Source organism: Silene latifolia, chromosome 5 (genome assembly GCF_048544455.1).
Source record: "Silene latifolia isolate original U9 population chromosome 5, ASM4854445v1, whole genome shotgun sequence".
Taxonomy (NCBI): Eukaryota; Viridiplantae; Streptophyta; class Magnoliopsida; order Caryophyllales; family Caryophyllaceae; genus Silene; species Silene latifolia.
In genome coordinates, this window is record NC_133530.1 from 66909506 (window position 1) to 66923438 (window position 13933).

The 13933-nt window shown below is 36.3% G+C and overlaps 1 long non-coding RNA gene across 2 annotated transcripts; it reads left to right on the top strand.

Moving 5' to 3' along the window:
• Positions 1-1041: 1041 nt before the first annotated feature.
• On the top strand, positions 1042-13291 carry LOC141656138 (uncharacterized). Of its 2 annotated transcripts, XR_012548378.1 has the most exons (5): positions 1042-1288; positions 1365-1443; positions 4064-4117; positions 12516-12582; positions 13075-13291. It is a non-coding gene; the product is annotated as an uncharacterized LOC141656138 (long non-coding RNA). The 2 variants fall into 2 exon arrangements; XR_012548379.1 differs by lacking the exon at positions 12516-12582.
• The last annotated feature ends 642 nt before the right edge of the window (positions 13292-13933 follow it).

Genomic DNA, 13933 nt, shown 5'->3' on the forward strand with positions numbered 1-13933 from the left:
ATTGACTGAACTATTTTAGCATGAAGGAATTTCACAATGTGAGGGGTTATGGTTTTATTCTGTGGCACTTTTGATAATATAAATCATTTCATCTGGGAAAAAAAGGTACACTTTTGCCTTAAGAGAAAGTAAGAGGTCTGATATTGGTTACTTAAAAAGGAGAATAGGCAGGTTGGGAGGGAGTATTGGTTTCGAATAAGGAACGTCTAATCCTGTCCTTCTCACTCTTCCTGGTCTGCCTGTCTTCAAAAATTTTGTAGCTTTTTTTGTTCTTTTATGTAACTGATGTTCTATTCATGCTTGGTTCTTTTTCTTACTTGTGAGTTGGGAGAAGGGAGTGTATTTAGCAATTTGTTTGGGGGCAAGGTTGAGAATTGAGCGATGGGGAGAGTATTTAACAATATTGAAGGGATTGCAATGCCAAATCATAATGACACGTGTAGAGTCTTTGCAAACTTCATCAATCTGATGATTTTTCATGGAGTTTCGGAGTCTTACATCCAGCTTCTTGGGTTGTTAGCTGCATGTGTTAGTCCTCAGTTCATCCTTTTAAATTGGCTAAGCTGTTATATACGTAGTTTTCCATCATTGATAAGCAGTTTCAGAATCCACCAATCAGTTGGCTATCGATTAGCCAAAGCCTAAATCATCTCCATTCTGCTGATATGTTGTTGATGTTGTCTGGAGCACACATCTGAGCATGCTACCTCTATCTGTTCAATCAGGCTCTATTTTATGGGTTACTAGAATTTTTCAGTCGTGTCTCTGCCTTGTGCTCTTGCCTCTACAAAACACAAAATCTCATTGAAGACGGCACGTATCCGTCACTCCAGAGTGACGGATACCATTTCCTCTCACAAATAACCCAAATAGAGGAGAGAGGGAAACACATGGGGGTGCCCCCACCTTGTTCCCCCTATCCGTTTTGTGAGTGTCATTACCCGTCACTTGCTCCGACCCATTTTCAGCAAGACTAACTGACAAAACACAAAATTGCTACTTTATAAAGTTTATTTGGAGAGTAGTCGAAAATTAGGAGATTCACACTTGTACTGAAGTGACACAATTCAAAAGGAGAGGATCAAAGTGGTCTCCACTTTTGTTATTGTAGACTTGATTCTCTATCATACTATATAAGAGAAATCTTATATACCAAAGCTTAATAGTGCATGGTACCTGTAGACTATTCTGTTATCTAGTCAAAAGTGAAAATTAGTGTTGATCTAGTTTAGTTGCATGAAGCATTTCGTATCCTTTACTTCTGGCTCCACGATATTATCTTTCACTGGTAAAAGGAGGTACACAATTGATTTTTTTTCGCGAAACTCATTTAGAAGCATTTTAAGAGTTTGTGGTTCTTACAGGAAGCTTGTTACGTGAATTTCGAAGATTGGTTTATCTGAGAAGTCGTCTCTTGCCGCATTGAAAAAGTGCAACATGCAGGTGAGTTATCTTGCTGCTAATTGTCGCATTGATTTTTAGACTGAAGTGATCTAGACATCGGACATCTATTTTCTGGAATTACTGGAATTTGATTATTATGCAAATTGTGATTCATAACCTTGTTCTGCGATCATTAAGAGCATTCCATTTTTTGAAATAAATCTGAATTGTCCAAACTGGCTTAAACTCAAATAAGACCGTTGAGTGCTTGTAGTTGTAAGTGACTTGTAACGACAATTAGTCTCATTGTAGACGGGTATATCCGTCTAAAGATGTAGACGGGTCAAATACGTCACCACTTTCATAATAAGACAACCCCCACCATCCCACTTGTTGTTTGTCTTATTATGAAAGTGGTGACATATTTGACCCGTCTACAACTTTAGACGTATAGTGTCCGTCTAAAATGAGTTTTTGTGTTGTAACGACTCCGCTCTAGGTTATGCAACGGTTTTATAGAATGTCATCTTATTTTTATTATTAAATAACACGCAGTAATCATTCATGAATTTAAGCCAGTGTACAGTTCCTGTTTTAGTGATTGTAAATGAAGCCTAGTGGTAGGGCAATCAAATCTTCATTGTGGATGGTCTTGGAATGATACTAATTTCCACAGAGTATTTAAATCTCTGCTCATTTAGAATGATACTAATCTACCCTAGAGTCCTAGAGCTGCACACTAGACCCACGTACATGTCTGCACACTAGACCCATGAACTTTGGTTAGGTTAGGTGAGGTCGGGTCAGTTAGATTCTGCGTCACTTTTGAGTTGTCCGGATTCAGATCTCAAATACAAAGGTTCGAGTCTGGGCTCAATTTTATCGGGTCTAATCTACCAATGTAGGAGTAGTTGTTTGTAAGACCACTGGAATCTACGGAGTATCATTTAATTTAGGGGGATGGGTGGCATTAATTATTGCCCTAATATATAGGGATTTCTTTTCAAAGGGTCACAATTCAATTATGTTGTTAGTTACCATGTTATGGAAAGAGGGCTGGTCCAGTGCTCATAATTTCTTCCGTGAGAGAGAGGCAAACTCACTACTAACGAACCTAAGTAATTAAGGGTAAACGACATCGTATGTTCCAAAAGATTCCCTGCTTTAGTAAGGTTGTCTCCTTATAGTCAAAAATTAACAAACATGAAATCAATATATACAGTAAAAAGTCTTAAACATGGGCCATTATATATGCTTGATGTTTCTGAGATATCATTATAGCTATTTATTTCATCGCAAATTCTTGTTTTAGATGGCCAATTCCGTCTGAAACAAATAAGATGAGGTTATGTGATCATTTTATGGTCAAATGTAACCCAATTGTTCAGCTAGTGTTACAATTTATGATAACTTATTTTTCAAAAGTGGTCACATTTGGTTGTAAAATGGTGTCAAAATCCTGTCTTATTGTTTTAGACCAAAATGATACGTCTAAAAGGAGACCAACTCATTTCATTGTGTTGACGAGGTGCAAATGTGTGATATATCCATAACAAGTTATAGGACCGAATAATTCGTCTCACATATACAATCATCTTATTTCAGTTTTTGTGGTTAACATAATGGTTTGTTAGCGGTCTAACATGGTACCTTCGTATTAACCATAACACAGGGTTGTTAATATTTTGTTTGGTTTCAATATACTTTGTAGTTTGTATTACTCTTATACATCAAATTTTAATAATGTGAGGTGAAATAAATACAGAAAACTCAATTTGTTGATGCCCTTATCGATGGGGGGGCCCTGCCATTGATGTAACCAGCTACTGCTATGAATGTATGGCCAAGTTGTTTTGGTGGTTTGCCTGTGAGTTTCTTTCGTATGAGCTTGTTTCACACGGTGAGATTGACCAAATTACTATTTATGTTGTGTTTGATTTTTAGGTTCGACGAGTTGGTCTCACTCTCTCTCGCATAAAACATCATCTCAAATAAATTTGTGTGGTTGCGTCTTATGGAGTACTTACAGATGATAAATGAGATGACTAGTTTACAACTTAACTGCATTCCGATATCACCCAGTCTCCTCATTCTCATTGGCTACATATTTCCAACTCCTCTGAGATGACATACAATATCGGCCAACGCGTCGACCTCGAACTATATCTGGCTGAAATGTCTTCGTGGGCGTTCTCCTAATTGTTTTTGCGCAAAATCTTATTATAAACGGCACATATCCGTCTATAACTAAAGACGGACCAAATACAATACAACATTTCTAATAGGACAAGTAACAAGTGGGGTAGTGGGCCAAAAATGTCACTACTTTTAACCTATTTTACTATAGACGGATATATCCTTCTATAGTAAAACTAGCGATTGTTTTTGTGACTTTCTCGTGAGCAGGAAGGTCAAAGAGTCACATCTTGAGGCTTTTGTGTTTTGTCTTGTACAAGTGTGTATGAGATTCGACTGTGATACTGTAGTCGGTTGGCTTATAAACCATTATTAGTTGTCCACGGCTTGGGCTTCTTTATCACGCTTCTATATAACGTGCTGCCTACACATTCACCACATGTGGGGTTTATTATGATTTTGAGCAATTTGGATCCTCACCATTTATTATTATATATCCTCCTTTTGTTCTGATCATTTATTGTCCTTTGTTTTTGGTACAAAGATCAAGGAAATAGGAGGGGTGCAATTCCTAAATGACAAGCGGACCATATTGAAGGTAAATGATCAAATTGCTCATCAAATTCATTCTTAAAATAGAAAGGACAATAATTGACCGAGACACTCTAAAATGGAATAGGACAATAAATGACTGGGAGAGAAGGAGTATATGAGTATATCTCATTTTCATTCATTTACCTTTTTCTACTCCACTGTATTTACAACTATCCAATATACCCAAAATTAGGTCTGTGCCAATGAAAGGTAATGGACCTTTTTTATTTTTATTTATTTTTATTATTTTTTTACGAAATGGAGAGGACCAATATGCTATTTTAAGTCATATAATTGAGATAAAATTACAAGAACTTGCTCCCAAATAAAGTGCAAAAACAGAGAAACTGTTATGAGATTACGAGGTGAAGAAACTATACAAACATTTTTTGTTTTGTTTTTGTGCAAGTTTTTATGGATTGATTAAGGAAATGCTAATTCAAGCAAGGAAATCATGGAGATTAGAATTTTGACGTCATAATTTATGCATATCTAGCTATTTTTTTTTTTTGGCAACTGACAAGAAAGGTTTACAACAATTATTGACCCATAGTTTTTTTTTTTTTTGATTAGGTAATAAAACATTGATCCTCTAAGGTAGGACCAACCTATCTCATCATTTCGAATGATAGAGGTAAGTTGAAGCCACCGACTTTCAAACCACCTCGAAAGAGTTGGACATGAATGTCCAATAGAAGCCATAACGTTGGCAACTTTGTTGGCTTTACGAAAGCAATGTTTAATTATCACTTCATCAAAGAACTGAATATCTAAGTTTACATCCTTGATAATACTAGAAATTTCCCAAGAAATTTGCCAAGTACTACGGATTGAGTTGATCACATAAATTATCACCTTCTACAATTAACTTCGAGATTCCTAAATATTTAGGTGCTAAAACGCCTTCTGTTAAAGCGAGAGTTTCAGCAATAACAATACTATTTGATCCGCATTTTTTCGTTCTTAGCAAAATGACTTTACCATTATGTTCTCTTATAGTATATCCTGGTCCGTTCTAAATGTATGGTTTCCCATTCTTTTTGATATAATACACTTACATTTTATCAAAAAAATAGAACAGCTTTATTACCATCTATTTTTGATCCGTCAAAATTTAGCTTTAGAAACCCATTTTTAGGTTTCTCCCACCAAATTTCTTCCTTACTAGTAGTAATTTTAATTGACGCGTCTTTATCAGGATTCTTAAGATCCTTATGTCTAGTCTCAATCCAAATCTTGATGCTATTATTACATAAAAGGATAGTTTTGCTAATATTAAAATAAACATCATTAAAAATAATGTCATTTCTATGGAATCATGCATTCCACCAAATAAATACAATATTAATGAAATCAGCTTTTGGAATTAAATTTTTAAGATGATTACGTTTCTCTATAAAGCTCTGACTCACAATATTATCGTAGACTGTCAAAAAATTGTTAAAGCTAATGATATTCATGTCTTGGATGACCGATGCAATCAAGGAACACTTGAAAAAAATGATCTCTATCTTCAATTGGATGATTGCCAAAACACATTGAGGTAGGACAATTATATGATTTCTTAGAAGCCTACTTTTCGTAGGGAGACCATCTACACATGTTTTCCAAAGAAAAAATTTCAATTTTTGAGGAACATTTAGTTTCCAAATCCAGTAAAATTCACATTTGTCAATATTTCTATCGAAACAAGCCTTGTGCTAACAATGTCGCTGTTTTGGTCGAAAATTTTCCATCTGCAGACAACCCCCAAAGAAGGGTATCTGGAATATCATTGTGCGACAATGGAATATTAACTATCTGGTTAACAATATCATTATTTACTATATCTGATAATTTACTAACATCCCATTGTTTATCAGAGGTTATGAAATCTCTAACCGAAAGATTTAAATCAAGGTTACTATGACCATCCATATCTCTGGTAAGAGGGTAAGAAAAAACCCAATTGTCAGTCCAAAATTTGATATTACTACCATTACCTACCTACCATCTCAATCCATTTCTAAACATGTCCCGAATACTCATGAGTTTACGCCATTGCCAGGAGAAAACTGAATTAGGCTTATGTTCAAAAAGTGAACAATTTCTCAAATATATCTTAGTTACCACTTTGACCCATATATTATCCTTTTCCATAAGAATTTTCCATAAAAGTTTTATTTGGAGGGCTTTATTAGCTACTTCAGATGATTTTATTCCTAATCCACTAAGAGACTTTGGTAAACAAACTTTATGCCAACCAATTAAATTAGGAGAATGCGCTGTGAAGGATTCTTATTCCAAAAAAAATCTCTATTAATTTTATCTAATTTGTTATGGATACTTGAGGGAAGGAGGAAACTTTGCATTTGAAAGGTTCCCTTCGCGGCAAGGTTAGCATTAACAAGAACTAGTCTACCAGGTTGCGATAAAGAATTCGCTTTCCATTTCGATAATTGAGCGCAAGAGGAATTAATAATACTTTCAAACATATTTTTAGTCACTCTGCCGTCAATTAAAGGACAACCTAAGTACTTACCCAAATGAGCTTCTTCGTTCATACCAAGAATACCTCGAAAAGTCCCACGAATTGAGCGATCAATATTTCTACTGCACTGGAAAGTCGATTTGTCGAAATTAACAAATTGTCCAGAAATCGTGCAAAATTTATCCAAAATAGATTTAATAGTTCTACAACTCTGATTAGAGGCTTTAGCAAAAATGATAGTGTCATCTGCAAAAGTCAGGAATGAAATTATTTCCAATCCAGATCCAATTCTAATACCAATATCACTAGAACTAAGATTGCTATTCTTTTGTAGAGATCTTGCTAAAATCTCAGCACGCATAATAAAAATATATGGCGAAAGTGGGTCTCCCTGTCTAATACCTCGAGTAGGTGTGAACACGTTCCCCGGTCTTCCATTTGCAACAACTGAGAAAGAAACAGTTTTAATACATTCCATAATCCAAGAAATCAAAGCAGGATTAAAACTCATTTGCATAAAAATCTCTTCAATAAAGTTCCATTCAAGTCTATCATATGCTTTCTCCATATCAAGTTTAATAGCAATCCACCCTTCTTTACCTTTTTTACGCTTAAAAGAGTTAAAGATCTCATGCGCTAGTAGAATATTATCTTGAATAAAGCGATTAGGTGTAAAAGCACCTTGATACGGATGTATAACCTTATGTAATACACTTCGGAGACGAGTTGCTAAAATTTTCGAAATAATTTCATAAATTGTTGAACAAAGACTAATTGGCCGAAAATGGTTTGCTGATTGAGGATTATCAATTTTAGGGATTAATGCTATAAAAGTATGATTGACTTCTTTAAGAAGTTTACTAGAATGGAAAAATGCTAAAACTCCTTTGGTAACAGAATTTCCTACTATATCCCAGTATTTTCGAAAAAATTCCACAGGATAGCCATCAGGTCCAGGACTTTTATCTGTAGCTAAATTGAAAACAATTTCTTTAACCTCTTCCTTACTAACCTTACACGTAAGAAAATTGTTATCTTCATCCGTTATTATTCCATTAATAGACCTAAAGTCCTCATTTTTATCAAAATGACAAAGTTGATTCTTTGTAAACCTCAATTTGAACCCATTAGATATTTCTTGTTGAATGAGATATTGATCAATAAAAAGAGCACCATCCTTATTAATAAATTGCTTAATTCCATTTCTACTACGTCTAATTGTAGCATGGTTTTGAAAACATTTAGTATTATTATCTCCAAAGTTAGCTTTGTCTATACGAGTTTTTTTGTTGCCAATAGATACGTTTATAGTCGAGGAGGGCATCACGCTTTTTTAGCCATTTCAACTGTGCGACTTCTAAAACCGATGAATGAGAAGAACCTAGTTGGTTTTGTATATTCTCTAACTTTTTTCAGCAATCGAAAGTTGTCTAAAAATATTTCCGAAGGTAGATTGATTCCATTTTTTAGTCTTTTGCATTAAGGATCTGCATTTTTTAGAAACACAAAACATATAAGACCCCTGAAACTGGTATTGCCAACACTTTTTTACCAATTTACTAAAATCATCTCGAAGATTCCACATAAGTTCAAATCGAATAGGAGGGGCTTTCATATGAATTTGGTCATGAACCTTCACAGAGATAGGGCAATGGTCAGAGCTAGTGAATGCATGATGCACAAACTGCATGTTTGGATAAATACTAATCCAATTAGGAGATGCTAAATCTCTATCAAGGATTTCAAAAACATTTTCAGAACCAGCTTTCCTTTTTCTCCAAGTGAAAAAATTACCAAAAAAGGTAGATCCACACAATTAGTATTACTTAAAAACTTAGTTAATCTCAAACAACGTGCATTGGTAACTTTTGCACCCCCTTCTTTTTCACTAGGACTCTTAATCTTGTTAAGATCGCCTAATAATAAGAAAGACAAATCAATACTAAGTACAAAGTTTTGAAATTCATTCCAAAAGTCCGTTTTTTCAGCCGCTTGAGCAGAGCATAAACAAAAAAAAAAAGGCAAAATACCACATTTTTCGTTATGTCACACACTTCACAAGCAATGAATCTATTCGACTTGAATGTGACATTTATCGAAAAGGTCATCGAGATAGACTCTTCCAAATAACCAAATACCACCTAGTAAGCCAGCACTAGGAATAAAATCACAATTATTAAACCCAAAACTCGCCATCAAATAAGGTCCTGGCTTAGAAGACGTTTTAGTGTCACATATAGCTAAAATTTTAATTCCATTTGACGCGCTAAAGAAATCAAGTTCTTCCGCAAAATTCTTCTTTTGGTACCCCTAACATTCCAAAAAGCAATATTCATGATGGATTGATGTAAATAGTAACCGAGTTGCTCAAATAAAAGTCAGTCAAACCCAATGCTAGTGAGATTCCAAAGCCGCACCAAAGTGGTACAACCAAATAAAAATGGTTCATAAAGAAAAGTGAAGAAGAGACAACATGCTTGAATTTCTCTTACAAAACTTAGAAACTGCATATGAAAGATAACAAAACCACGGTAGTGTTTGTCCACCTTAATCAAAATACCAAGAGACACTCTTGATAGACAAGCTACTTGAGGAAGATAAAAATCGTCAAAGATGACAATATACTTGACCATAGGCAAACAATAAAGCATATCAAACATGTACATATGATGAGCCTCAACAAAAAAGAAGAATTTTCTTTTGAAAGGAGCACCATAGTAACACAGGGGAAGAATACTAAACTTAATAAACAAATTTACTCCTTGAGCTACATAAATCCATCTCAACAAGGTGACTGAACAAGAGTGGTACATAGTCTGATCGAAAATAAAATTGACTAGAAAAGTTCTGACTTGGGAAGAACCTATGTCCAAAATCTCTTTAATGTAAGCAAAAGACTGAAAAATGCTCTCCTGGGCTAGATTGGAGAGCAAATCAATGTCTACAAATAAAGAAATCAATGGAATAGGAACAAAGAAAGAGTCCAAAAATAACAAAGCTCTATAATCAGATAGATTGAAAGATGAAAAATGACTTACATCTAACAAAAATTTCTGACAAGATCTGAAAATCGTTTCTCTTAACGTCAAGTTGAGGAGATAACTTGGTTTTTGCAACAAATTAGCAAAACGAACTTCCACAAAAAGGGTACCCGCAACGAAAGCACCGTCTTCGTTGACACCACCAAGCTGTGATGACCTCGAAATGGCTGAACATGAGATCGGACCTCGCTGTGACCTACTCCAAGCAGTTGACAAAACGAAAAGACCACCCGAAAATAAGAAAAAGGACGGTCCTAAATCACATTTCCAAGGTTATGAGTCCTCTTATTTAGGCTTCTAGGTAAAAAACTAATACTTAAGCAGTAAAAGAGAGAAGAGATCTGCGAGATATCATCCAGGATTCCTACGATAAGATGCTGCCTTTTTTCAACCCCTGCAATTTGACCAACTAATTGAAGGCAGTCCGAAGAGATATCCAAGTATAGCAAGCCCTCCAATTTTACCCAGTCCAGCACCAATTTAACACCCAGGGATTCAGCTTGAAGCGGTGACTCAGCCATGATTTTCATATTACCTTCAAAGAAAGTGACCCCTGTGGTAGAACAAGCAGTCCAACCCACAACAGCATCATACGACAAGCACCAGCTCGCATCCACCTTAACTCTCACCATTTGACATGAACCAGGTTCTCCAACCAAAAAGAACGACTTACCTTCTCGCAACATTTGTATTTCTCCAGCACCTTCCAAAAGCATTACCGGGTTTATCCCCTCCTTCATTTCGACGCTCGACTCAGCGCTAGAAGCCGTTGCCACTGTTTGTGACCATAGCCTAAAGAAAAGTTTGGGAATAAACGTTTCTCCTCGAAAAATTATATTATTTCGTAAAATCCATACGCTTTAGATTGTTGCTAAGAACTGAAGACGCCTAGATTCCCCGTCCTCAAGCTTACCAAGATAATAGATCCAATTAATAATCCATCCATCCAGGGCCACATTTGAATTCTGACTAACATTTACCCCTAGTTGCATTCCCGCCCATATCCTAGCGGTAATACAACAATCCGTGAAAAGATGTTCCAGTGATTCCACCTCATTTTTGGAACGTAGACGACATGTGGATTCCACTGGTAAATTTCTTTTAATATACTCTTCCCCCACTGGTAGAGACCTTGCAATAATCTTCCATAATAAAACTTTCCATGTACACGGGCCAAGAAGTCTCCATAGACGGCTCTTACAAAACTGTTTACTTATAGAGTTCAGCCTTGATAAGTCCCTCGCTGTGCCTTTGGTTACCATATAATTTTCAAACCCAATGCCATAACCACTCTTAACTGTGTAGTCACCAATACTTGTATACAACCAGTATATTTTATCCTACATCCTCGAGCCACTAAGCGGCATAGCCAGGATTTTATTAATCCAATCCTCCTTAAAGATTAATCTTACCATTCCTTCATTCCATTCTCCATGGTTGTAGCATAGATCCTTTACGCACAGATTCTTCAGGAACATGAGTTCCCTGGCTAAAAGACAATCCTTCGGCTCCGGATTATCTCCTCCTACCCATTTCGAGGTCCAGATATTTAAGTTCGAATTACATCTAGGTTTCCATCCTACATTTTCCATTATAAGTGTCAAACCATAAATGATGCTTCGCACTCCCCATGATCGGTTACTACATTCCTTGGCATTTTGACCATTACTATATAACTCTGACCCACAAATCCTCTGTCTGAAAAGCCCACAGAAGAATGATCTTTCATTCGTTGCTAAGCATCATGCGTTTTTACCCAACAAAGCCTGATTAAGACATTCAATATTCCGGATTCCAAGACCTCCTTCACACTTCGGAAGACTGAGAAAATTCTTACTACACCAATGAATAGTCCTTCCCACCTTACATCCCGCCCACCAAAAGTGTGCCAGAAGAGAGTTGATCTTGCTGGCCACACTTACCGGTATCTTGAATACCGATAGAAAGAAATTTGATAGATTTGATAAGATGGAAGAAATGAGAATAAGCCTACCAGCAGGTGATAAGAAGATCCCATTCCACGATGAGATGCGCCTTGTTGCATTTTCTATTAGCCCTCGAAAGAATTCTTTATTTGAGAATTGGAACTCCGTAGGTAACCCAAGGTATTTGCCAATGCCTTTATTATTTGTAATTTTAAGAGTATTTAGGCAGTGCATTGCCTTTGCTAATGTTGTACTCGGACTGAAGAGAATACCCGATTTATCTTCATTTAGCACCTGCCCTGAAGCATAACAATAGTCATCTAGGAGGGACTTTAGTTGGTTAACCGAGTCGCCCTTATCTTAAAGGAAGAAAACCGAGTCATCAGCAAAAAAGAGGTGTGTCAACTATGGCATCCCTCTACCAATATTAAGCCCTTTTGTAATACTACCATTTTATATGTCTATGGGTACTCTATCGAGTGGGGCTTACTCTGTCGAGTAAGTATGTTTGGATACGAAACAGTAGTCTGCCTGATGGGTACTCGATCGAGTACGTGTGACACTCGGTCGAGTAAGGGGCACTCAATCGAGTAAGTCACTTACTCGATCGAGTAAGTGGGTTTTGCGGGTTGTTTTAGCCGTGTTTTGTTAATAACGCGTGATTAGTATTTAAGGGTTTCCGTCACTTTCTTAATCACTTTTACTTTTTTTTTTTTTTTTAAAAAACCTTTCAAAGAGATAAAACAGTTACGTTGCCTTGTTCTTCGCGTTATTATCAAATCCCAAAGGCTAAGGTTGTCGTATCGTCGTGTTCTTTACGCCGTTGAGTTCGTCGTGTCGAGGGTAAGATCCTTGTATAATTTTTATATTGTTTTGTTGATTTTGTTTTAAACCCTAATTGGGTAGATTAAGGATTTGGGAGTATATTGTTGTTTATATGGTAATGGCATGATTATGTGATTATAGGAGGAGGTTTCGTAGAGGAGCGTTATTGATTAGCTGCTTGTAAAGGTCGTGTGATTGCATATTCAAGGTAGGATTCCCTACTCAGTTACTGGTTACATGTAGTTGGTTCTTTGATGATTGGTGGTTGTTGATTAATAACATATGTCTATATCATATTGGAATTGGTAATTGTTGATATTGTAGTTGGTTGTGATTGCTTGTCTATGATTTGCGAGGTGCGTCCTCGGCTGAGTGGAGTCACTTGCGGGAGTGGCTTCATGCCCTTGACTCGCCCTCTATGGAACCCGCCACAGAGGGAATTTGCACATTAAGGAACATGGGTTATCGCTCGGATGAGATAAGCGGGGCTTAGGTGGGAACGGCTGCGGTCCCCCACTGGCGGCGAGGAATATCTGTTGCGATGGGTATTCTGGCAAGACTACAAACTTTAGTGTGTAGTCAGGTGTTTGGTGTTGTGACGGAGTTTGGGTTATGTGTATGTGTATCTTGTATATTATATTTCGTACAATCAGTAACTAACCCCGTTTAAATGTTTTGAAAACTGCGGTGATCCATTCAGGGATGGTGAGCAGTTATTGAGCAGGCATGAGATGGACGCACATGGGATAGCTGGGTTGACTCACCACGAGATGTCTAGAAGTCTTCCGATGTGTCTCTAAACATTTAATTCCTTTAGTTGGTTTAACATTTTGGAACAATTGTATTTTCATTTGACAGTTTTGGTTTGGACATGTATCGTGTTAAACTTATTTAATAAAATACGTTCTTTTATGGTCCTTTTGATATACTTGCCTCGGGTAACCGAGATGGTAGCATTCCCGTGCATTAGGTGGTCTTGGTAAAGCACTTGGTGTGTGGGGGTGTTACAAAGTGGTATCAGAGCGACGATTTTAGAACCTGTAACTATTGAATCTAGGGAGTCAAATAAAATGAACCTGGATAGGAGTTGTTAGGAGCTACTGCAAAGGCTTGAGAGACGTCCTAAAGTCGAGATCTTGCCCTACCATTTCGAACCGGTCACTATGGGGTGTCATGGGATCGCTATGTATTTATTTAAGTTATTGTTGTGTATATATATATATATATATATTGTAGATACCCGTATCCGTCGATATTGGAATTTATAGAGAACCCGACAAACACCCGATGATGATAGGACGCATGTATTCTTTAGTTGTCATTGTCATTATTTGGAGCTCGTTTTACGAGGTAGAATGGGCGTCGTCGATGAAGTATTTTATTAATTTAAATGATATTTAAATTAATGTTTTTTTTTAAGTGAATTCATTTTATTAATTTAAATGATATTTAAATTAATGTTTTTTTAGGGAGTTCGTTTTTTTAATTTAAATGATATTTAAATTATTGGTTTTTTAGGTAAATTTAATTTATTTTAAATTTATTTTCCCAAAGTTTAT